At 43.5% G+C, this 24,344-nt stretch overlaps 1 protein-coding gene across 3 annotated transcripts in view; it reads left to right on the forward strand.

Moving 5' to 3' along the window:
- Positions 1 to 12,927: 12,927 nt before the first annotated feature.
- TEC (tec protein tyrosine kinase) overlaps positions 12,928 to 24,344 on the forward strand; it is a 97,769-nt gene continuing 86,352 nt past the window's right edge. Inside the window, exon 1 of one of the 3 annotated variants that reach the window (XM_048848383.2) lies at positions 12,928 to 13,088. The gene's annotated coding sequence lies outside the window, so the exon portion shown is untranslated. The remainder of the gene's footprint in view (positions 13,089 to 24,344) is intronic. The other 2 variants (XM_048848381.2, XM_048848380.2) reach the window with 2 other exon arrangements.

The raw sequence follows: 24,344 nt of genomic DNA on the forward strand, positions 1-24,344 counted from the left end.
GTCAAAGGTGTGAGTGGGGAGTGGAAGATTCTTTTGTAGATTGCAAGAAGCCAAAGGGGGAAGGAGAAAGAGCAGAGAATGGGTTAACTCAACACTGCAGCTAGCAAGCTCAGTCCAACAATAAGATGCTGGCCCCAGTCCAAGGTCTCACAGCCAGCCATGAGAAAACCAGGGCTGCAGAGATAGAAAACACAGGCGAGATGATGGGGTGGGGGGGGAAGCAGAGCTTTGCGTCCCTGGAATCGTTGTGTTTTGGGAAAGCGAAGACGACCACAGAAAGCTGGTTTGGACTGGCACAAAGAGCACCAGGAACAGAGGTCACGGAATGGAACACCCCCAAAGGAGCCCAGGACTTAAAATCCTCCTGAGAGCTGGAGCAATTAGGAGATTGGCAGCGAATCCTGGACGACCTGTGCACACAGGACAGAACTCCCGTCCACCCCTCCCCCCTTCTTACATTACACCCAGGCCTGGCCAGCCCATAGTGAGAGTATGAATGTGGGTTAGGGCTTGGGGCACTAATGCTTCCTTCCTTCCTTCGAGTGAGGAGGGAGCACCCATCACGCTCTCCTGTTATTTTATTATTTTATCAATAAGCTTTAAAACTCAGTTATGTGATGTGTTCCTTCCTCACCTCCTTAAAGGTCCTGCAGCCTCAGCCTGATTACCTGACATCCCAGGCAGATTGGTAACAAATCTGTCACACATGTACACAAAGGCATTTGGGCATGAAGCATTTTTTAAAAACAAATGCCATTTATTTAAACTCCTTTGAAAATACAAACAAAATGACTGGCAAACAAAAAAGTAGAAACAGAATTATTAGGATGAGAGAAGAGAATCAAAATAAGGACACTGCACCAGATTCTGATCTCCATTAATTACAGGGCAGTTACTTTGGATTTTCATCATATGACTGAGATCAGAATCTGACATGTGCAGAAAAGAAGGTGGTCCCATCTGAAAGGGCTTTGGAAGGAAATCTGATGTTATCAAGGGGATTTACAGAAGTTAGATGCAGATTTCATTCACAGCCTTAGAATTATGCCGAAATGAACGAAAAATAATGAAGTTCCATAACAAGGTGCTGATTTTAAAAGCTAGATTCCGAACAGTTACACCGATGTAAATTCAGAGCAACATCAATGAAATTATTTCAGATATACACTAGTGTAGCTTAGATCAGACTCTGTGCTTATATTAAGATCTGGGGTTTTGGTTTGGCACTCCTAATTACAATGAACCAAATTATTCTCCTATTTACATCCGGGTAACACCTTTATACACACCCCATGTAAATAAGAGAATTTGGCCTATTGAGAATAAAATGTTACATTCAGTGTGCCAGTCATTTCTTTTGTGTGCCAAATCTATATAGCGTTTCACTTGAGTTTGTATACAAGACAAAAATTGTTCTCTGACCACTTTGATTTCAGTTTTATTTTCTTTTTAAGCCAACCACATCCTGGTCCAAATTCTGCTCTCAATTGCACTGTTGTAAATGTAGTTAATTCCACTAAAGTCACTGGTGTAACTCCAGATTTACACTGGTTTAGTTAAGCTTGGAATCTATCCCCTATAATGTGCCTAGCTGTGCACTATTATTCCATGAAGGACATCTTTATCCAGCTGATAATGAATCAGCATGAAGACTGACTCACTAAACCGGCTTTTAAACTGTGAGAAGCCTTTACTCTTAAAATATGTACTACCATGTTTCCTAAGTGGGGGGGAAGGGGAGGGGGAGGGGAAGCTTGTGGCTTCTAAGCCACAGCCCATGCTAGAGGAGTGCTGAAAACTGCACTGCAATATGACTCAGGCAGAATTCTTCCTAGGGACTCCTGTAACATGCATATTATAGAAGAAGCTCCATGACCCTTTCAGATGCTGTGGCATGAGCCCAGTCAGCTATGCTGGCTGGTGCAGAGCAACCCAATATCCTATTTCTCCTGTCCCCTCCTACTTCTCCTGTCCTGTCTTTTTTGATAGCTAGTACCTACAGGAGCGCTGGCAGCAAAGACTGCCTGCACTCCCCAATAGGATTGTGCTAGTCCCTGCCCAGGAAGAATAATGGATGGATGAATAAAGGTTCCTTTCACTCCCTATGCTCCATGCTCACATAGACATTAACAAAAACAACAAATAAAAATAGTTACAGTAGCAGACAGAGGCCCCAGTCAGAGCATGGCCCTGCCATACTTGGGACAGAGTCCCTGTCCGAGAATGAACAATCTAAATTGTGAGAAGATGCAACAAGATGGTATAGTAAAGAAACAGTGGGAGTAGGGGAGGGAAGAGGATGATAAGTGACAGGTAGGGATAGTCATGTAGTTATGCCTCAGGCTGGGCACAATCAAGCCCACTGCCTTTTGTGAGAAACTTTATCTTTGAAAGTTTAAGGCGCAGATTCTGCACTCAAATACATGAGCCCATCCCACTGACTTTAGTGGGAATTCCACACGCATATCTGAGGACCAAATTTGGCCTGAAATAAATCATTTCCACTGGCTTTCCATCCTTAGGTCAGTAGGCCATGAATGTCCCTTACAGAGCCTTGCTAGTTTATCCCTAACATATAGTTATGTAGGTGTATCATCATTCTCAGTTACTTTTCCTTGTACTGGAATAAGATTCTGGTTTATTATGCCTAGATAGGCTCTGGATATACAAGACCAAATTTTCTGCTGATACAACTCTACATGCCAGCAGAGAATTTGGCCCATAGTTGTCTGAGGGTTAACAGTTATTGCTGAAAGGCTGAAAAAAGTCAGCCAGTTGGAAAATGGAGAGGCCTGAAATCTGAGAGGAGGAGAATACCTGATAGTTCAGAGAAGGAAGAGGAGAACTATCATCTTGCTTCTTAGTGGCAGCTCCTTTCCCACCTTCAACAGCAAGGAGCAGGGTTCTGTTTTTCATAAATTATTTCTGGCAAATCAGAAAAATCTTTGGCACAATTCAAAACCTCCTGATATGAAAAACATCTTCCAAGGTCCTGTGGTTCCAACTGACTGTTCTGTTTAGCCATCTCTGCTAAAGAGATGCCTCTCCTACTCTAGCAGCAGGTTCTCAGGATTTTTTGTTGGATCATTGGATGGCTGCTATTCTTACCTTGAGCTTAGTGTCTCTGCAGCTCTGGCCCACTGATGCTGCACTAAAGCTGGATCTCTAGTAGCTGCTGGATCTTTGAGAGGAGTGTGCACAACTCATTCCGCAGAGAGACATCCTTGGGATCAAGTCACTCAGGACCCACTTCCTTTTGGTAGTGGCTGAAGTTTATCTTCGTGCTGGCTGAACAAAGTGCCTCCCCATTAGTGCTAGAGATCAGACACACACTGTAGATGGGGGTCCACAACAAATAGCCTCTTAACAGATCTGCTCTGCTTCATCATCCGCAGGAAGTCCAATGTTCAGCCTCTTCCCATCAACAATCACAACAAATCAAGGTTGTACTGTAACTACTGGTACTTCTCCACTTGGTTTTTACCAACCCATTTCTTTCAAGGCTAACACACCCAGAAATACCTTGGGCACAATGCAAGGCATCCTTGTCTGCTACTCTGGCTAAGCCCAGCCCGTCTTCAGATCCCTCATAAACTTCTTATTTGGCAAATGACAACTCTTTCGTGGAGGAGGACTAGATGAGATTCCTTCTGGAACCAGTCACCACAACTTCTGAACAGGCTACATATGAAGTGTGATGCCAGACACTATTCTCCCCTTGCGGCTAACAATACTAACTCCAGAGCACACTTACACCCTGCTAGTCTAGAGCATGTAAAACCAACATTGGGAATAAAAACATTTTTTGTGTTACGATGAACTAGCTAAACACTTGTTTGTAGCCTTTTTGTCAATAATCTCTGATCCTCTCTAAAATGAACTCAAGATGAATTACTAATATTTAATAAATTAATTTATATGCTTTAATGTACATAGGAATGTAGTACTGGAAGGGACCACCTGGGTCATTGAGTCCAGTCCCCTACCATTCTATATCAGTGCTTATAAACTTATCAAGATTCACCTGAAAAACAGCTAAATTGTTTGCCCCTGCTGCTTCTAGTGGAAGGCTGCTCCAGAGAGTCACACTCTGATGGTTAAAAACTTTCTAATTTCCTACCTAAATTTATTCATGGCCAGTCCATACCCATTTGTTCTTATCCTACCATTGTCCTTTAGCTTAAGTACCTCTTCTCCCTCGCTGGTGTTGATGCCCCGTCCCATGATTTATTTATACAGAGTATTTATATCCTCTCAGCCTTCATCTTAGCCCTGGACTACACTAGGAGTTGAGGTCGAATTTAGCAGCGTTAAATCGATTTAACCCTGCACCCGTCCACACAATGAAGCCCCTTTTTTTTTTTTTTGACTTAAAGGGCTCTTAAAATCGATTTCCTTACTCCACCCTCGACAAGGGGATTAGCACTTAAATTGGCCTTGTCAGGTCGAATTTGGGGTACTGTGGACACAACTAGACGGTATTGGCCTCCGGGAGCTATCCCAGAGTGCTCTATTGTGATCGCTCTGGACAGCACTCTCAACTCAGATGCACTGGCCAGGTAGACAGGAAAAGGCCCGCAAACTTTTGAATTTCAATTTCCTGTTTGCATGGTCACCTGCAGCTTGCCACGCCGGCCAGAGCTCATCAGCAGAGGTGAACATGATGGAGTCCCAGAATCGCAAAAGAGCTCCAGCATGGACCGAACGGGAGGTATGGGATCTGATCGCTGTATGGGGAGAGGAATCCGTGGTATCAGAACTCCGTTCCAGTTTTCAAAATGCCAAAACATTTGTCAAAGTCTCCCAGGGTATGAAGGACAGAGGCCATAACAGGGACCCAAAGCAATGCCGCATGAAACTTAAGGAGCTGAGGCAAGCCTACCAGAAAACCAGAGAAGCAAACGGCCGCTCCGGGTCAGAGCCCCAGACATGCCGTTTCTATGATGAGCTGCATGCCATTTTAGGGGGTTCAGCCACCACTACCCCAGCCGTGTTGTTTGACTCCTTCAATGGAGATGGAGGCAACACAGAAGCAGGTTTTGGGGACGAGGAAGATGATGATTATGAAGTTGTAGATAGCTCACAGCAAGCAAGCGGAGAAACCAGTTTTCCCCGACAGCCAGGAACTGTTTCTCACCCTGGACCTGGAGCCAGTACCCTCCGAACCCACCCAAGGCTGCCTCCCGGACCCGCCAGGCGGAAAAGGGACCTCTGGTGAGTGTACCTTTTAAAATACTATACATGGTTTAAAAGCAAGCATGTTTAATGATTAATTTGCCCTGGCATTTGCGGCTCTCCTGGCTGTACTCCCAAAGCCTTTGCAAAAGGTTTCTGGGGAGGGCAGCCTTATTCTATCCACCATGGTAGGACATTTTACCACACCAGGCCAGTAGCACGTACTCAGGAATCATTGTAGAACAAAGTATTGCAGTGTATGTTTGCTGGTATTCAAACAACATCCATTCTTTATCTCTCTGTGTTATCCTCAGGAGAGTGATATCATTCATGGTCACCTGGTTGAAATAGGGTGCTTTTCTTAAGGGGACACTCAGAGGTGCCCGTTCCTGCTGGGCTGTTTGCCTGTGGCTGAACAGAAATGTCCCCCGCTGTTAGCCATGGGGTGAGGGAGGGGCTAGCCACGTGGTGGCGGGAGGCAAAATGCGACCTTGGAATGAAAGCACATGTGCTGTGTATGTAATGTTAACAGCAAGGTTTACCGTGAAAGAGTGTACCCATTGTTCTAGAAAATGTGTCTTTTTAAATACCACTGTCTCTTTTTTTCAATCTCCACCAGCTACATGTGTTTCAAGTATCACAGGATCTTCTCCTTCCCAGAGGCTAGTGAAGATTAGAAGGCGAAAAAAAAGCACTCGTGATGAAATGTTCTCTGAGCTCATGCTGTCCTCCCACACTGACAGAGCACAGACAAATGCGTGGAGGCAGACAATGTCAGAGTGCAGGAAAGCACAACATGACTGGGAGGAGAGGTGGCAGGCTGAGGAGAGGGCTGAAGCTGAAAGGTAGCAGCAGTATGATAAGAGGAGGCAGGATTCAATGCTGAGGCTGCTGGAGAATCAAACCAATATGCTCCAGTGTATGGTTGAGTTGCAGGAAAGGCAGCAGGAGCACAGACTGCCGCTACAGCTCCTGTGTAACCAACCGCCCTCCTCCCCAAGTTCCATAGCCTCCTCACCCAGATGCCCAAGAACGTGGTGGGGGGGCCTCCGATCACCCAGCCACTCCACCCCAGAGGGATTGCCCAAGCAACAGAAGGCTGGCATTCAATAAGTTTTAAAGTGCTGTGTGGCCTTGTCCTTCCCTGCTCCACCATCCCTCCTGGTGCTTCTCTCCTACACCACCCCTCCTGGGCTACCTTGGTAGTTATCCCCCTATTTGTGTGATGAATGAATAAAGAATGCATGAATGTGAAGCAACAATGACTTTATTGCCTCTGCAAGTGGTGATCGAAGGGAGGAGGGAAGGTTACTTACAGGGAAGTAGAGTGAACCAACGAATGGGGGGTTTCATCAAGGAGAAAAACAGAACTTTCACACCGTAGCCTGTCCAGTCATGAAACTGGTTTTCAAAGCTTCTCTGATGTGCACCGCGCCCTCCTGTGCTCTTCTAACCGCCCTGGTGTCTGGCTGTGAGTAACCAGCAGCCAGGCAATTTGCCTCAACTCCCACCCCGCCATAAACGTCTCCCCCTTGCTTTCACAGATATTGTGGAGCGCACAGCAAGCAGTAATAACAGTGGGAATATTGGTTTCGCTGAGGTCTAACTGAGTCAGTAAACTGCACCAGCGCGCTTAAACGTCCAAATGCACATTCCACCACCATTCTGCACTTGCTCACCCTGTAGTTGAACAGCTCCTGACTACTGTCCAGGCTGCCTGTGTATGGCTTCATGAGCCATGGCATTAAGGGGAAGGCTGGGTCCCCAAGGATAACTATAGGCATTTCAACATCTCCAGTGGTTTTTCTGGTCTGAGAATAAAGTCCCTTCTTGCAGCTTTTGAAACAGACCAGAGTTCCTGAAGATGCGGGTGTCATGTACCTTTCCCGGCCATCCCACGTTGACGTTGGGGCAACGTCCCTTGTGATCCACCAGTGCTTGCAGCACTATTGAAAAGTACCCCTTACGTTTATGTACTCACCGGCTTGGTGCTCCGGTGCCAAGATAGGGATATGGGTTCCGTCTATGGCCCCACCACAGTTAGGGAATCCCATTGCAGCAAAGCCATCCACTATGACCTGCACATTTCCCAGGGTCACTACCCTTGATATCAGCAAATCTTTGATGGCGTTGGCTACTTTTGCATCACAGCAGCCCCCACAGTAGATTTGCCCACTCCAAATTGATTCCCGACTGACCGGTAGCTGTCTGGCGTTGCAAGCTTCCACAGGGCTATTGCCACTCGCTTCTCAGCTGTGAGGGCTGCTCTCATCTTTGTATTCTTGCGCTTCAGGGCAGGGGAAAGCAAGTCACAAAGTTCCATGAAAGTGCCCTTACGCATGCGAAAGTTTCGCAACCACTGGGAATCGTCCCAGACCTGCAACACTATGCAGTCCCACCAGTCTGTGCTTGTTTCCCCGAGCCCAGAATCAGCGTTCCACCGCATGAACCTGCCCCATTAGCACCGTGATGCCCACATTGCCAGGGCCCGTGCTTTAAGAGAAGTCTGTGTCCATGTCCTCATCACTCATGTCACCACGCTGACGTCGCCTACTCACCTGGTATCACTTTGCCAGGTTCTGGTGCTGCATATACTGCTGGATAATGCGTGTGGTGTTTAATGTGCTCCTAATTGCCAAAGTGATCTGAGCGGGCTCCACACTTGCTGTGGTATGGCTTCTGCACAGAAAAAAGACGCGGAACGATTGTCTGCCGTTGCCCTGACGGAGAGAGGGTCGACTGATGACCTGGCTTACAGGGAATTAAAATCAACAAAGGGGGTGGCTTTGCGAGAAACTGAATGGCCCCCTCAAGGATAGAACTCAAAACTAGGTTTAGCAGGCCGTTGATTTCACAGAGGGAGGGAGGGAGGAGAAAAGGAATACAAAACAAATCTGGTCTATTTCTTGTTTTGAGCCACTTCATCTATCTTTATATATCTTGCTGGCAGCAGACTGTGCAGTACAACTGCTAGCCATCGTCAACACCTGGGTGCTCGGCAGAAGACGGTGCAGTGTGACGACTAGCCATCATCTTCTACTAGCTGCAGGTTAAAGGACAGTGCACTGCTGGTAGGACTCAATCACCACGAGACGAAACAAGGGAAATGACCTGGCTGAGTCACTCCCATGTTTGCCCAGGCGCCCGGTTAAAAGAGCGCCCAGGACTACGTCAATGACGGCTACCAGTCATACTGCACTGTCTGCTGCCAAAAGGCAATAAACTGCTGCTGTGTAGCAATGCAGTACCACATCTGCCAGCACCCAGGAGACATACGGTGATGGTTAGCTGAGCGGGCTCCATGCTTGCTGTGGTATGGCGTCTGCACAGGTAACTCAGGAAAAAAGGCACGAAACGATTGTCTGCCCTTGCTTTCACGGAGGGAGGGAGGGAACGGGGGCCTGACGATATGTACCCAGAACCAGCTGCGACAATGTTTTAGCCCCATCAGGCATTGGGATCTCAACCCAGAATTCCAATGGGCGGTGGAGACTGCGGGAACTGTGGGATAGCCACCCACAGTGCAACTCTCCAGAAGTCGATGGTTGCCTTGGTAATGTAGACACATTCCGCCGACTACATGCACCTAGAGCATTTGTGTGGGGACACACACAATCAACTGTATAAAAACGCTTTCTACAAAACCAACTTCTATAAATTAGACCTAATTTCGTAGTGTAGACATACCCTTACTAGTCTAAAGAAGCCAGGCTCTCTTACCGTGTTCTCCATTCCTCTTCCCTGCACCTGTTCCAGTTTCAAAGTAGTCTCTCTTGAACATAAGTGACCAGAATTGTTCACAGTATTTCAGAGGAGATCTTATCAGGGCCTTGTAAAATGTACCTTGCTTCAGACAAAATAGTTGATCCCACAGGACGTGTATCCTGCATCGGATATCAAAAGCACATGCATTTAATGAAGAGAAGTGTAATGAAATAGCGACATTTTAACAATAAATTTGGAAAGTATTGTTCCTAGGGCTAATCTCCTAAGAGCCAGTCATAGACTTTCCACCAGACAGTTGCAGAACTGTGTGGGGGTTGGAACATCATGTGAATGAGCTCCCTGGTTCATAGTCTAAAGAGCAAAGCAATCCTCCATCTGCAGATCTACGGATGTTAGGCACCTCCCCAGTGCCCAGTCTGGAGGGGGTGTGCATGTTTTACAGAAAAGGCATTAATCTGACAGAGAACTCGATCTCTTCCTCACCCCAAATTGCCATTAAAAAAAGAGAGTTAATGCACTCCTCTTAATTTCCTTCACTGAACTCTATTTCATAAATGGTAGTGAGGGAGAGGAGTTGTGGCCATTCAAAATTCTTCTAATATGCATCCTCCTCCTGACATTAGAACTTCTGGGGGTGCATGGAGCCTGCTCCCCTGAGGCTGCAGGTGAGCCTCTCTCCCTGCTCCCATAGCTTCTACCCCCACAGCCACCCTCCTGTGGAGCAGCCCCCCTGCAGGGGGTGTGCCAGTGCTGAGCTGCCTGAGTGCCTGGCCCTGGGGTCCCCTGTTGTTGGGGGCCCCTGTGCCAGGGCAATGTGTGTTTCATGGTAAATCCACCCCTGCTATGGGGGCTATGGTAGAGGTCTATAACAGTGGTTTTCAAGTGGTGGTCTGCTGACCCCTGGAGGTCCACAGACTATGTCTAATGTTTCTAAAGGGGTCCTCATCCTCATTCAGAATTTTTAAGAGGTTCACAAATGAAAAAAGGTTGGGAACCACTGATCTATAAAATCATGAATGGTGTGGAGACGGTGACTAGGCTAGTGTCATTTACCCCTTCACATAACACAAGAACCCAGGCTCACCCAGTGAAATTAACAGGCAGCAGGTTTAAAATATACACTAGGAAGCACTTCACACAATGCACAGGCAACCTGTGGCGCTCATTGCCATGGGACATTCTGAAGGGCAGAAGTATAACTGGTATCAAAAAAGAATCACAGGAGTTCATAGAGGATAAGTCCATCCATGGCTTTAGCTAAAATGGTCAGGGACACAATCCCATGCTCTGGGTGTCTTTAAACCTCTGATTGCCAGAAGCTGGGACTGGATGACAAGGGGTGGATCACTTGATAATTGCCCTGTTCATTCCCTCTGAAGCATCTGGCACCAGCCACGGTCAGAAGACAGGATACTGGGCTAGATGGATTATTGGTCTGTCCCAGTATAGCCACTCACATTTTTCCTCTTTCTCCATTTACTCTCCATCATTCTTTTCTGTCCCTTTCTTACTCCACTAACTTTGAGCTTTATGTTATGTCATTGCATGTGAGCACAAATTGTACTGAATTTGCAAAAAGAAAAGGAGTACTTGTGGCACCTTAGAGACTAACCAATTTATTTGAGCATAAGCTTTCGTGAGCTACAGCTCAGTTCATCGGATGCAGTGAAGCTGTAGCTCACGAAAGCTTATGCTCAAATAAATTGGTTAGTCTCTAAGGTGCCACAAGTCCTCCTTTTCTTTTTGCGAATACAGACTAACACAGCTGTTACTCTGAAACCTGCTTGTAAATGATGGTTTCCATGGTGACTCACCACTCCCAGGTCACACAGACCAACCACGGGAAGAAGGAACACCTAAAAGTCAGTTCAAGGAAAAAATACCTTTTTTTAGATGATACAGAGAGGGAAGAGTTTCTTAAAATCCTAGAGTATATGTGTGTTGTTGTTTTTTTTTTTAAACACACACCAAACCTCTCTCATATGGAATTGTTTTTTTAAAATGAAGGCAAAAAAGGCAGGAAGAGTAACCCTGCAATTGAATTGTGGACCCAAAACTGCTTCTAATTCAGTACAGGTTTCAGAGTAACAGCCGTGTTAGTCTGTATTCGCAAAAAGAAAAGGAGTACTTGTGGCACCTTAGAGACTAACCAATTTATTTGAGCATGAGCTTTCGTGAGCTACAGCTTCACTGCATCCGATGAACTGAGCTGTAGCTCACCAAAGCTTATGCTCAAATAAATTGGTTAGTTTCTAAGGTGCCAAAAGTCCTCCTTTGGATTTACAAGCAGTAACCCAGGAGGTGAAATTCAACAGCAGCTGCAGAAGTGGCTTTAGAGTGTATAAATAGACTTTTGGAGCAGACCAATGACACAGACTCACCACTTGCATACAGGTCCTGTCTGGTACAACACCCTCACTCCTCCTTCCCTCGCCTCCCACCCAAATCTATAACATGATCTTGAAAAAACACAATTGGGGGCATATGGTGAATGGCTCCTCTGAATCCCCAAGATAGCACAATCTGAGCTATTTACATAATCCTTCCCATTTGTGGCACACAAGGGATTCTCCAAACAAAATAAAAATGAAAAGGTCCTTTCCCCACTCCTTCCCTTGATATAGAATCAGAGAAAAAGACAAAAGTGGCCAGTCTTTTCATCACCCTTTTGGGGTTTGGCTTATTTCTAGGTTTAAATCAAGGTTAAAGTCTGCCTCCAGCCTCTCCTTTTATTTATCCTAACTTCATACCTGATCCACGCAGTCTCAGGGACAGAAAGGTGTCCCTAGCTTCTGTTTGCCAGAAGCTGGGAATGGGCAATGGGGATAGATCACTTTATATTACCCGTTCTGTTCATTGCCTCTGGGGCACCTGGCACTGGCCACTGTCAGAAGACAGGATACGGAGCTAGATAGACCTTTGGTCTGACCCAGTATGCCTAATCTTATGTAAGGTGTGAGACTTTCTCCTTATTGCTCAATCTTTGTAATCAGCCATCTCCCTAGTAGTCACCACATCTTCCTGGGGAAGGGTCCCCCCTCCCCTTTTAAACTTCCCCCTCCAGGCAGAACAAGCCTATAGGTATCTGGTTAGTGCTGTCTGCTCCCAGAGGAGCTTGCTAGCCTTCTCCTTAGGAGACAAAAGGTGTGCCTGCTCACAAGGCAAAACAGCTCACATTTTAAACAGAGATGATCCTAAATTGTCTACCAGATCCAAAAACCAGTGACTGGGGATCGGGGAAAGAGTATGGATCCAGCTCTGAATTTTGTGGCTCACACCCCTGTTTATAATGACTTGAAACCCAAAACCGAACTCAGATGTTGGGGAAGTTCAGATCTGGGTTTGCTTTTACTTCCACACCTCCTGATTTGGGCCAATGTGTCATTTCAAAACACAGTCTCTAACATCCTCCACGTGCCAGCACTGGAGATCTCTAAGCAAGGACAGTTCTAAACTCCACGGTAATTGGAGAGTCTGGTTTTATGGGTGACAGACTGCGAGAAGAAAAGGAGTACTTGTGGCACCTTAGAGACTAACCAATTTATTTGAGCATGAGCTTTCGTGAGCTACAGCTCACTTCATCAGATGTTTACCGTGGAGTGAGCTGTAGCTCACGAAAGCTCATGCTCAAATAAATTGGTTAGTCTCTAAGGTGCCACAAGTACTCCTTTTCTTTTTGCGAATACAGACTAACACGGCTGTTCCTCTGAAGACTGCAAGAGGGGAGGGAAATGATAAACGGTTTGGGAAAATGCAGGGTCACTAGGTGCCCCCCAAATCATTAAACCCTGTTTTCCCTCCTGTCACTGTGCAGTAAGATTTCGCTGCACAAGCCTCAAGAAGCAGGTGGTTCGTGAGTAAATCCAAAGGGCAGAGCAGAAAACTTGGCCGAGGAGGCTGCACCGCGCGCAGGATATAGGAAAAACTTGCAGCTTCCTTTCCCTCAGCGTAGCCGCCTTGTAAAATGAAAGTACATAAGCCCCACCAGGGGGCTGGGCTGCCGGGTTCCGCTCTCCGGCGGGGCAGTGGGAGGAGGAAGAGAAGGGGGGGGCATCTAATTGGTCACCTTCCCCCTCTGCCCCCCCCCCGGGAGGGCTAGGCTTCAAGGCAGTCTCGCTCCGCAACGCCAGTTCCAGGGCTCAGCTTCTTGCAGCAGCAGCAGCGCTCGGCTCAAGCCGCGATCGCAGGTACGGGCAGCGCTGCTGGGTTGGGCGGCTCCTCTTTTCCCACCTGCTGGTACAGGGGGTGGCAGCGAGGTGGGGAGGTGAGGGGCTTAGGTGGAGGAAGCGGACAGTTTGCATCCCCTGGCAAACGTGGGGGAGCTGCTCTAACAAGGAAGAAATAGTTCTGCCGAGGCAACTCCCAGGGTGTGTGCTTCTCTTACCTAGAGGTTTCTCTCTTTCCGGCTTGGGGCACCTGTGACACCAAGGCTGATTGATGGCTGAGCCATATCCAGGAGGGCTAAGGAAGGGGTAATTGGCCCTAATTCATATCGTGTAGAATGCGCCTAGATTCTGCAGTGATAGATTCATCTGAAATAATAGTTCATTTTAGCTGTTAATGTGTGTCTACCCCCCCCCCCCCCGTTGTCTGCGAAGACAAGGGAGTAAACAAATAAGTACAATAAGTGATATATCCCACCAGTCAGTGGAAAAAGGCAGATAGGTAAATTATCTACCTGGCCTGATAGACTTTCATGATCATTTCATAAGCGAGCAATATCAAGAGAGTTTTCTGCTTCTGATAAGGGTAACACTAGTTTCACAAATTGGGATAATGTAGATGAAAGGTTTTATCTATGCATTTTTAAATTTGTCTCACTGCAACACCCTCAGCAATCACAGCGGTGTGTATTGTCTCTTATATTACCTAAAATATACCCAACAACTACAGTGTATTTTTAATTTTTTAAGAAATCAGACTTGGATGGTTGTTTACAATGGCTAAAAATGGAAATAAGATAGAACTGATTAACAGTCTTGCTCTGCAACAACATTGTAGGCAGTGGGTGGGATGTCATGATATTATTTTATCTTGTGATTTTTATCAAGTAACTAAGAAAAGAACCAACATCATTGCAGAACCTTTTGGACACACTATTTTTTTAAAAATCTATATAAAAAGTGATTAAAATTACTAAAGTGTGTAGTTTTAGGATTGGTCAATGTACATTGTTTATAAAATTAAACCATGTAAACACAATAAGCTGTAAAATGTTTTACTTTTTATGCAGATGTTTATATCTTCAAATCTAAAAAGAAAATGTCTTGTGTAAGACAATGCAACTTTGTACTTCATGCTGTCTAGTCAGTGATTGTGATAAGATTCCTAACTTCTATTAGCCAGTGAGGTCTTACTTGTTTGCTGTTTTCATTTGCCTTTATTTTCTTTGGTCCCCCTTCTTTTCTCACTGCTGAAATTTAAGCCTTAGTTTAAAAATGCTAGAGCATGCATTTGTTTGTAACAAAAGTTAACATTAGCATGTAAACACACAAAAAAATTAGCTCTGCTGCAGAAATGAGATAACCAGATAACATGGAAGAAATATCAAGACAATAGTATATTAACGGCTGTTGTGATGAAAAAGGCCTGATTTTCCTGTCTGAACATTTTGAGGAATGCAAATGACTTTACTAAGAGCTGCTGTGTGGTTTGCATCTGTGGCATAAATATTTTCATTACTATGTAGAAGGGCACAAACAATAACTGTTGATTCAAGTAGTCCCAAAATATGGGGTGTTTATATCCTAGAGTTTAGTTCTAGTATATACTTTTCTTAAAAACCTATGGACAAAGTGGTCCAATAGAGTCACGTTGTATAAGCTGTCAACAACCATGGCATGCTGCTACATGTAGTATTTTATATAATACAAGAGACCAGATCCTTATCCCACTGAAGTAAGTGACAGAGCTGCCACTGACAATAAAGGGACCAAAATTTGGCCCTCTTCTCTTCATCCCAATGGGCCCTGTATACATTTGGGGCCAAATTAATTGGTTGTGTAACTGGACAACCCTCTGGAAGTCAACAGAATTGCACCTGTTTTACCAATGCTGAATTTGGCCTCAAAACTTCATATAAAACCTATTGTTCAATAAATAGGCATTTCCACCTCAGAGTATCCTTCTCATAGCCTGTCGTCCCCCGTCCCCGTCCCCCCCCACTCGGTTTTTATACACATTTTAGACTAGAAATATAAAAAAGTAAAAAATTATATTTGGCAGAGTGGGAACGCGGAGAGTCAGCTGGAATGTGTATGTCATTTCTGTCTTTTTTGATAAAACAGGAACCAAATAGCAGTGATTGGTATTTATTTGATTATCACCCTTTCATGCTGGGAATTATAAGTCACCCTCTGCCTCAGACTAAGCCTGTCAGACAATTATTTACAGTAAGGATAATAAAAGCAGAAAAAACACCATGCCATATAAAGCTTTACCCAGAACTAAAACGATGACAAATAATAAGGGTTGGTTTTACAACAGGACTAGAGGAAAAGAGGAGGTTCTACACACAAGGGGTGACAGTAATCAGAATAAAACATGCATTTGGAAAAGAAAAACAATTTCAGGTGTTTCTTGAAAGTAGGGTGGGATGGACTGAGATGGGTATCAAGGAAGATTATAGTTCCTCGCTGTAGAGGCCAATACAGCGAAGAGCCTGCTAAAGCATGATGGCAGAATCCCTAAAAAGTGAGAGGTCTACTGAAATGAGGCCTAGAGAGGAATTCCTGAATGTAGAGAGGGTCTACATCCTTACTGAGGTTGCTCTTGGTAATCGTATTGTACCACCCAACTACCTAGGTACTTGGGGAGAAAAGATGAATCTTTAGAGGGAAAAAGGGTACTCTGGTTGGCATAGATGACCCCCATCAGAGATCCTTTTAGGGCCAAGGTCAATAAACTATCTAGCTCCTGAACATCAGATTGAGGCAATATCAGTTTTATCTAATAAAATATTTTCTGGTTAAGGGGGAGAGAAATATTTATCTTCATCAGAATTAATCCTCAAAAATGACAGAGAGAAATTTAATGTCCTTTTGCATTTCTTGCTTCTTACACATTTATACTAAGTTGTGTGTATAGAGGAAGTTCCTGGCATTATCTTGTTTTTCATCCATGCATCTGCATGATATTTCATTAGTAAATGGTTGGAACAACTGAAAATTGGATAGATTGTTTAGACTCTGAATAACTGTAGATTATAATTTTGCATGGGAGATCCAGCTATTTTAAATAATTTATTCATTATAAGGCTAGAAGGAACCATTGTGATTATCTGACATGACTTCCTGCATAACACAGGCCATAAGACTGTCTTGAATTAATTCCTTTTTGAACTAGAGCATTATCTTCTGGAAGAAAATCCAATCTAGATTTTAAAAAAATTGCCAGTGATGGAAAAAAAATCTACCACAACCTTTGGTAGTTTATTCCAATTGTTATTTATCCTTGTTAAAAATTTTGCACCTTATTTTTTGTCTGAATTAATTTAGCTTCAACTTCCAGCTGTTGGATCTAATCAGTCCTTTGTCTGCTAGATTGAGGAACCCTTTATTATGGAATTTTTGTCCCCCGTTCAGGTACTTATAAACTATGACGAAATTACCCCATAATATTCTTTATTAAATTAAATAGATTGAACTCCTAGGCTTAGATCCACAAAGGTACTTAGGTGCCTAAGTCCCAGTTTTAAGTACTATTGTGCAATCCACAAAACCCTTGGCTGCTGCCTACCCCTGTAAGCACCAAAAATTTATTTGCTGCCTGAGTTTTTGCTGTGAAAGTTCCCTAGGTACCCAAGTTTCTGCCTCTGGAAATGTGCACTGCTGCCTCACTCTAGGCATCCAGATGCCTACTTCCCACCTAAGGCCCCATGTGATCCTCAAACCAGATAAGCAGAGGAACATCTATCTGACCCGTAGAGCTTGATCTGGTAGGTAGCCTCTGAGTATGCCTACCAAATTGGGTCCCATTTAAAACTCTCTGGAGGAGGCACCACGGCACCACCCACCTTATTACTTTTAGCTCATGGTTTAGCACACTCACCTGGGATGTGAGAGACCCAGATTCAATACAGCCCTGTGTCTGATGGATTTTAACAGGGATCTCCCACTTCCTAGGAGAATGCTCTAACTACTGAACTATGGGATATTTTCATGTGGGTCTCTCTTCTGTTGAGGCTGTTCCACTTTGGATAAATAGAGAAGGGGAATTGGACCCTGGTCTCCCACCTACTAAGTGGGTCCCCTAGCCATCAGGCCGTAGAATCACTCTCTCTGGCCTAATCTCATAGTGAGTGCTCTAACCACCAGGCTAAATGTTATAAGGTGGGCACCACAACCTACTCCTCCTCTGGCCATTTTGTGCAGAATGAGGTTGGTACCTAACTCATTCTCACTAGAAACAGCTTAGGCACCTGTGACTCAGAGAAGGGTTTCTGGTTGTGGATCACTAGCAGAGATGGGCACCTGCCTGCAGTCCTGACTATCTTTGTGAGACAGGTAGGGTTTAGGACACACCCCTCTTGTAGGTATCTCCCCAGGGACTAGCTTAGGCAGATCCCCACCTTGGATACCGGCTTTTGAAGATTGCATTCTCAGGCACCTATTTCTCCTGTCCCCTTCATTGTGTAGGGAGCCTAGGTGCCCAACTCAGGCTTTGTGGATCCCATTGTTCCAGTAGTTTTCTAGGCACCTACAAGTTAGGCAGTGCAATGATCAGCTTAAGGCCCTTTGTGGATCTGGACCCTGGAGTCTGTCATTATCGGGTATATTTTCCAATCCTTTAATCATTCTTGTGGCTCTTCTCTGAACCGCTCCAATTTATCATCATCCTTCTTGACTTGTAGATAGCAGAACTGGTTTCACACCGGTGCCAAATAGAGAGGTAAAATAACCTCTTGATTCCTACTTGAGATTCCCCCTGTTTATACATCCAAGTATTGCATTAGCTCTTTTAGTCACAGATTTGCACTGGAAAAACAAGACTGTATCCAGGTAGCTGCTAGACACACAATTTGGCTCTCTCAAACTATGTGAACAATTTAGAGGAGTGAACAGATGGTACAGAGGAAAAAGCCTATGTCATACCGAAAACTGTATAAAGAAACACTGTGGTAAAATGTGCGTATCACTGGCACTCTTGCTAGTTTGATATTGCATGTGGTATGAGTTTTTAAAAATATTTTGGGATGTGGTCTGATTTCTGTATAAGAGTAGAAAGATCAGTGATTATGCTGTTTAAAGTGCTGGTCTACAGAAATAGTTAAATGAAGAGAAGGAAGTAGGGCTTGAGTAAACAGATGATTCAAACAATCTACCTTTGGTAGAAATAATTTTTTAAAAAGTGTTTACAAATAGGGAGTGCCATCCCCCATGTCGATTTGAGATAGTGGTTTTTCTGAAGATTTACATCTTGCCCCAAATGTTGCTTCTGGTATGACATTTGTTTGATGTTCCCCAAAGTGTCAGAAAGATTTAAATTGGCCCTTTGTTCTTTGTCAATATAAAATTAGTGAGAAAACCAGCTGTGGAGATGTTATAACTTCCCTACCTTCCAAGCGTGCAACAAGAATTAATATTGAACAGTAGGCCAATTGCTACTGTGCAAACAGCCTTTAGAATTCCCAAAAGGAACAAAACTGCAGACTCTAGTTTATCAGAGTAGACATTTTTCTAGCTCTTGATCACCAGAGCAGCATACAAGAAAAAGGAACTTGCTACAAAGATCACCAGGTTCTCCTCCCAAATTTCAACAGTACCTACTTTTTAAGCCTGTGGAGTGCTGCTCTCCCGATCAAGAGAAACTTGTAGTAGAAGAAACCCTGAGGTAGCAATTATGTCTTTGATTAAATTGTATGGTCAGAATTGCAGAGCTGATAAATTCTGGCTGCTCTACGCTCAGTAGAATCAATGGACTCTGCTCCCTACCATCTTGCGTTTCTCTAGCTCAATAAAGTGCCATTACTGGGTGAGCTCACGTCCATATGCATGCTAGTACTAGCAGTCATTCTCCTCTTTTACCAATGAAAATAGGTCCTAGAACAAAATAAATATAGTCTCCCCTTGATTGTGAATGAACAAATAAAATTTACCCACAAATGCAACAAAATCTTCTTACTAGTTCAAATGCGTCTTTCATTTATTGGGTCCTGCTGACAGATATAAAAGGAATGAGCCTCAGCCCCATTTATTCTCACAGCAATTTAACTCTTCCTGCCCAGATTCCTTAACCCTGCAGGCCTGAAATGGAAAACCTGCTTTTGGTCTTGGTTCTACTTGGATAGTCCCTGTCCAGCTGTCCAGGGTTTTCTGCGTCCCAGATGAGCATTTTCCCATCACACAAAGTTAACGTTTGTTAGTAGTCAAATAAAAAAGGTGTTGAGTTTGTACTATACTTTGTGTATTAATTAGAAATGGGTCTAAGCTGCAAAGTTCAGATTGAAGCTTTTCCATACTTTGGGAGGGTTTGGATCTGGCAAAATCCAATATGACAAAGTGAACGCATAGCTACTGTAGGAATAAAGCCAACCCCAAAAGTTAAAAAAAAAAAATCATAAGTGTGCCTAAAAAATTTAGACAATTTTTTTTTTTACTGCCTCCTGATTTTTGAGCTCCCCTGCCCACTTCAAATGTGTGAGAGACAATTAGTATTGCCAACTCTCTCAAATTTATAGTGAGTAACATAATTCTGGCCACTGATGAAGGAGATTTCTCTAGAAGACATCAGTGAGATTAGGGCCGCATTGTGCTAGGCATTATATAAACAAAGAGTAAGAGACAGTCCTTCCATGAAAAGTTACAATCTAGTGCAAAATGTTATTTGTGAGAGTTAAAATTTTTTTTTTATTATATCTCTCTATATATCTATACTGCCCTGCTAATCCTATATTACGTAGTAGACTATTTACTGCTGACACTAAGTTACTTTAACAGGATCTTAAAAATTAGTTTCTAGATAGAGACGTGGACTGAAATAACTCTTGTGAATGAAGTAAGATTCTCTATTTGCAGAAGAGGTGTGGCAATGACATGAACAATAAATATAAAATATTTCTTAAGCTATTTTAAAGATTACACACACCATGTATGGTATAAAGAAAAGGAGTACTTGTGGCACCTTAGAGACTAACAAATTTATTTGAGCATAAGCTTTCGTGAGCTACAGCTCACTTTATCAGATGTATGGTATGCGTCTAAATGTTTCAATGTGTATGATTAATATTTAAATTGATAGTCAACAACTGTTTTCTTTCTTCACTTTTGTGCTCACAGCCATACTAAGGTATTCATGACACCTTTTAAGTGGCAGAGCTTCAGTTCTCTAAGTTCTTTCCAGTTCTCTAAGGTGAATTGCTCACTCACCAGGAACTAGTCTAAAAGCAGGAACTTATTGAAAGTTATTGTAAACATACTTTAGAACAGGGGCTCTCAAACTATTTTCTGGAACCCCCGTTGAAAATATTTCAGGCTCTGATGACCCCCCCCCCCAACGAAAAAAAAAAAGTAGTGATGACCCCTTCCCCCATACCATTCTTACTTCTGCTGGCAGCAGCGCAGCCTTCAGTGCTGGGCACCTGGCGAGCAGCTGCCACTCTGCAGCCACCCAGCTCAGAAGGCAGTGCGGAAGTAAAGTAGCAGTACCATGACCCCCTCCCTCCTACAATTGGTTGGAAACCCCCTTTTGGGTCGGGACCCCCAGTGTGAGAAATGCTACATTAGAGGAACAGTTCAGGTACAAAAAACAGAGCTATTGGGGTCAGGGGTTATATTGATTCCAAATCTCACATAATCTGTTCCTAGTTTTCCCTTGTGCATGCCACATGACCACTACACAATATACTGTGAATAATGGTCTCTGCTTGAGAAAGACTGGAACAACAAGGGGATTTATGGTTAATCAGGACTAGAGTATGATGCAAGAGTTGTATACCAGCAGTATTTACTACTCCTGACACTACTGTTAAAGAGCCATGATTCCCTCTCTTTCATAAGCACTAGACTCATTCACAAACTCATCTTCTTGAAATAGATCAGCTGATTCTAGCAACCATAAAGAACAATATGATGAGAAAAATGTTGCTAATTGTATAGCTCTCGGGGAATATTTTTCATGCTCCTACTTTTTCTATGTACCTGACTGTTTTGTTTGGTTTTTAATTTTTTGCACCAAGTAGGTAAAGAATATCACAAATACAAAAGGGGATCTGATTTGAACGTAGCAGTTAAAGGCAAAATAGTCTGAGTAACTTTATACATATTACAGGGCTTTTACCTGTGAGAAGAAAGCCAAAACTAGGATTGTTTAGCCCAATGAGTAAGAACTCTTTTTTAAAAAAAGATTGAGATAATAAAATCTGATCAGTCCCTCCTTTTTCCATTATTCCATAATATGAAAACAAGGGTTGCTCCAAGTTAATAGCAGGCATATTTAAAACAAAAAGAAAAACTTCATACATGATGATTATTTTCTCTTTATTTTCAAGTGTGGCAATGAGAGTGGTGCTGCAGAAGGCACAAAATAAGTCACTCAGTTCTCAGCCCAAAGTATTTTCCATCCATGAGGCAAAATGAAGAAGGCACCCTAGGGAGCTGAGAGGAAAGAATAACTTGTAGTCAGCCTGGGGAAATCCTATGACCTATTGCATAGTCAAGGTCATAGTCAAGAGTTGTGGCTTTAACAACAAAGAGTCTGGATAAATTTATGACCATTTGTAATTAAACATGCTAAGATAAGAGGAATCACATTTCATGCTATCAAGTGTAAACTCTTAATTTCAGGGATCAAGAGGGAACCTCCATATTGCTTTTCCCACTTAAGTGTGGATATATTTCACCTTTTATGGAGGCAAGTAATGTAAACCACTGTTAGAGGCAGGATACTGGATATGATGAATCACTGGTCCAGTCTGATAAGGTGAAACACATCCATGCAGCCTGACTCTTTGAGAGACTACCTCTAATTTTCAGAATTGCATTGGCCATTTATCCCCTCTGATAATTGAAAAAGCTCTTTGGCCTGGATCGGATCTTGAGCTATTTTTACTCGATTGTGACTATTGTCTTGAATGGAGTTACTCCTGATTTACACTGAATTAAATGAGAAAAGAACCAGGGCTCTGTGTCTCATGTACTTCAATGGCGTTCAAAGGCATGTGTTTATCTCCTCAAGTCTGTATATAGCATACCACAAGCTTAAAAAACAAAAAGTGTAGTTGTGAAAAACATAGTGCCCCACTCCCTGGGAATGTGTGTTTGCGTTTTGCCATCACAAAGAACAGTGTGGTTTTCACCCTGAAATCCCACTCATCTGAGAGAATCTGCTAGAGGCAAAGTTGCCCTTGCAAATAATGCATTTCATTTGTACTGTGGACAATTATATCTAGCAATCCAATTTACACACAGGCCCATTTTCACACAGATTGAGATTTTGCACATCTTTGGGTACAGTTATGAAGTCTGTCTTAAAATTTGACTGAGTCACATTTTTGCTGTTTAAAATAAAACTAGCACGTGTCAGAGAGGAGTGGGAGTTTGAGAGTCTCTGCTTTCATCAAAAGCAAACCAACGTGTTTTGACTTCTCCTTTCTGGTTGCATTAATACACTTAAAATCTCCCTTTGTGCATTTTTTTTTCCTGTTTCCACTTTTGAAATCATATGACAGACTTCGGTAACAACCAGTTTGTTATATTTATATGAAATTTACCTTTAATAGATTTTTTAAAATTTGTTTATCGGTTTCATACAATATACTAGCAGACTGAGTACAGAGGTAGAAGGCTTACTGCTTTTCACCTCTTAACTAACATAGGACCCAGTTCTGCAATCCTTACTCATAATGAGTGGTAGTTACTCACAGGACTAATCCCACACTGGCTACTCATGAGTAACTACTACTCAGTGTGAGTAAGGGTTGCAGATTTGGGATCAGAATTGAGATATCTGTACGTGCTACGAAACCGTACCCATCCAAACTTTCTACAAAATCAATTCTTTAAATTGAAGCAGGAAAGTTAACATGATTAAACATAATATTTAGCCTATTATGTAAACAGCAGTCCCAGACTGATGGTACTTTCAAGCAATTCATTTGTCTGACTGGCAAAACAAAGCTTGGAGAAGAACAGTTGTGCAGGATAGGAGGAGGAGAGATTTAAAAACCAGTTTCTGGATGGGAGCTCATCAGTTAAGCATAGTGGCTTTGCTCCACAGAACATGAATTACCAGATAAATAATGAGCAGTACTTGTGGCACCTTAGAGACTACCAAATTTAGTCTCTAAATCCCCACCATTAACCGCAGCCTGGACCAGTCCATACAAGAGATCCACTTCATGGACACTACAGTGCAAATAAGTGATGGTCACATAAGCACCACCCTATACCGGAAACTTACTGACTGCTACACTTACCTACATGTCTCCAGCTTTCATCCAGACCACATAACACGATCCATTATCTACAGCCAAGCTCTAAGATACAACCGCATTTGCTCCAACCCCTCAGACAGGGACAAATACCTACAGGATCTCTATTAAGCGTTCTTAAAACTACAATACCCACCTGGTGAAGTGAAGAAACAGATTGGCAGAACCAGAAGGGTACCCAGAAGTCACCTACTACAGAACAGGTCCAACAGAACGCCACTAGCCATCACCTAAGCCCCCAACTAAAACCTCTCTAGCACATCATTAAGGAGCTACAGCCTATCCTAAAGGACAATCCCTCACTCTCACAGACCTTGGGAGACAGACCAGTCCACACTTACAGTCAGCCCCCCAACCTGAAGCCAATGCTCACCTGCAGCTACACACCACACAACAAAAAACACTAACCCAGGAACCTATCCCTACAACAAACCCCGTTGCCAACTCTGTCCACATATCTAGTCAAGGGACACCATCATAGGACCTAGCCACATGAGCCACACCATCAGGGGCTCGTTCACCTGCACATCTACAAATGTGATATATGCCATCATGTGCCAGCAGTACCCCTCTGCCATGTACATTGGCCAAACCGGACAGTCTCTATGCAAAAGTGTAAATGGACACAAATCAGACATCAAGAATTCAAACATTCAAAAACCAGTTGGAGAACACTTCAATCTCCCTGGAGACTCAGACTTAAAAGTGACAATTTCTCAACAAAAAAAACCAAAAAAACTTTCCAAACCAGACTTCAGCGAGAAACTGCAGAACTGGAATTAATTTGAAAATTTGCAGTTTCATGGACACCATCAAATTAGGCCCGAATAAAGACTGGGAGTGGATGGGTCACTACAAAAACTAATTTCCCCATGCTAATTTCCCCCTACTGTTATTCACACCTTTTTGTCAACTGTTTGAAATGGGCCACCCTGATTACATTGGCCTCATTACCACTACAAAAGTGATTTTTCCTTCTGTTGAGAGTAGCCCACTTCCACTTTAATTGAATTGT

This window comes from Caretta caretta, chromosome 4 (assembly GCF_965140235.1).
Source record: "Caretta caretta isolate rCarCar2 chromosome 4, rCarCar1.hap1, whole genome shotgun sequence".
NCBI lineage: Eukaryota > Metazoa > Chordata > Testudines > Cheloniidae > Caretta > Caretta caretta.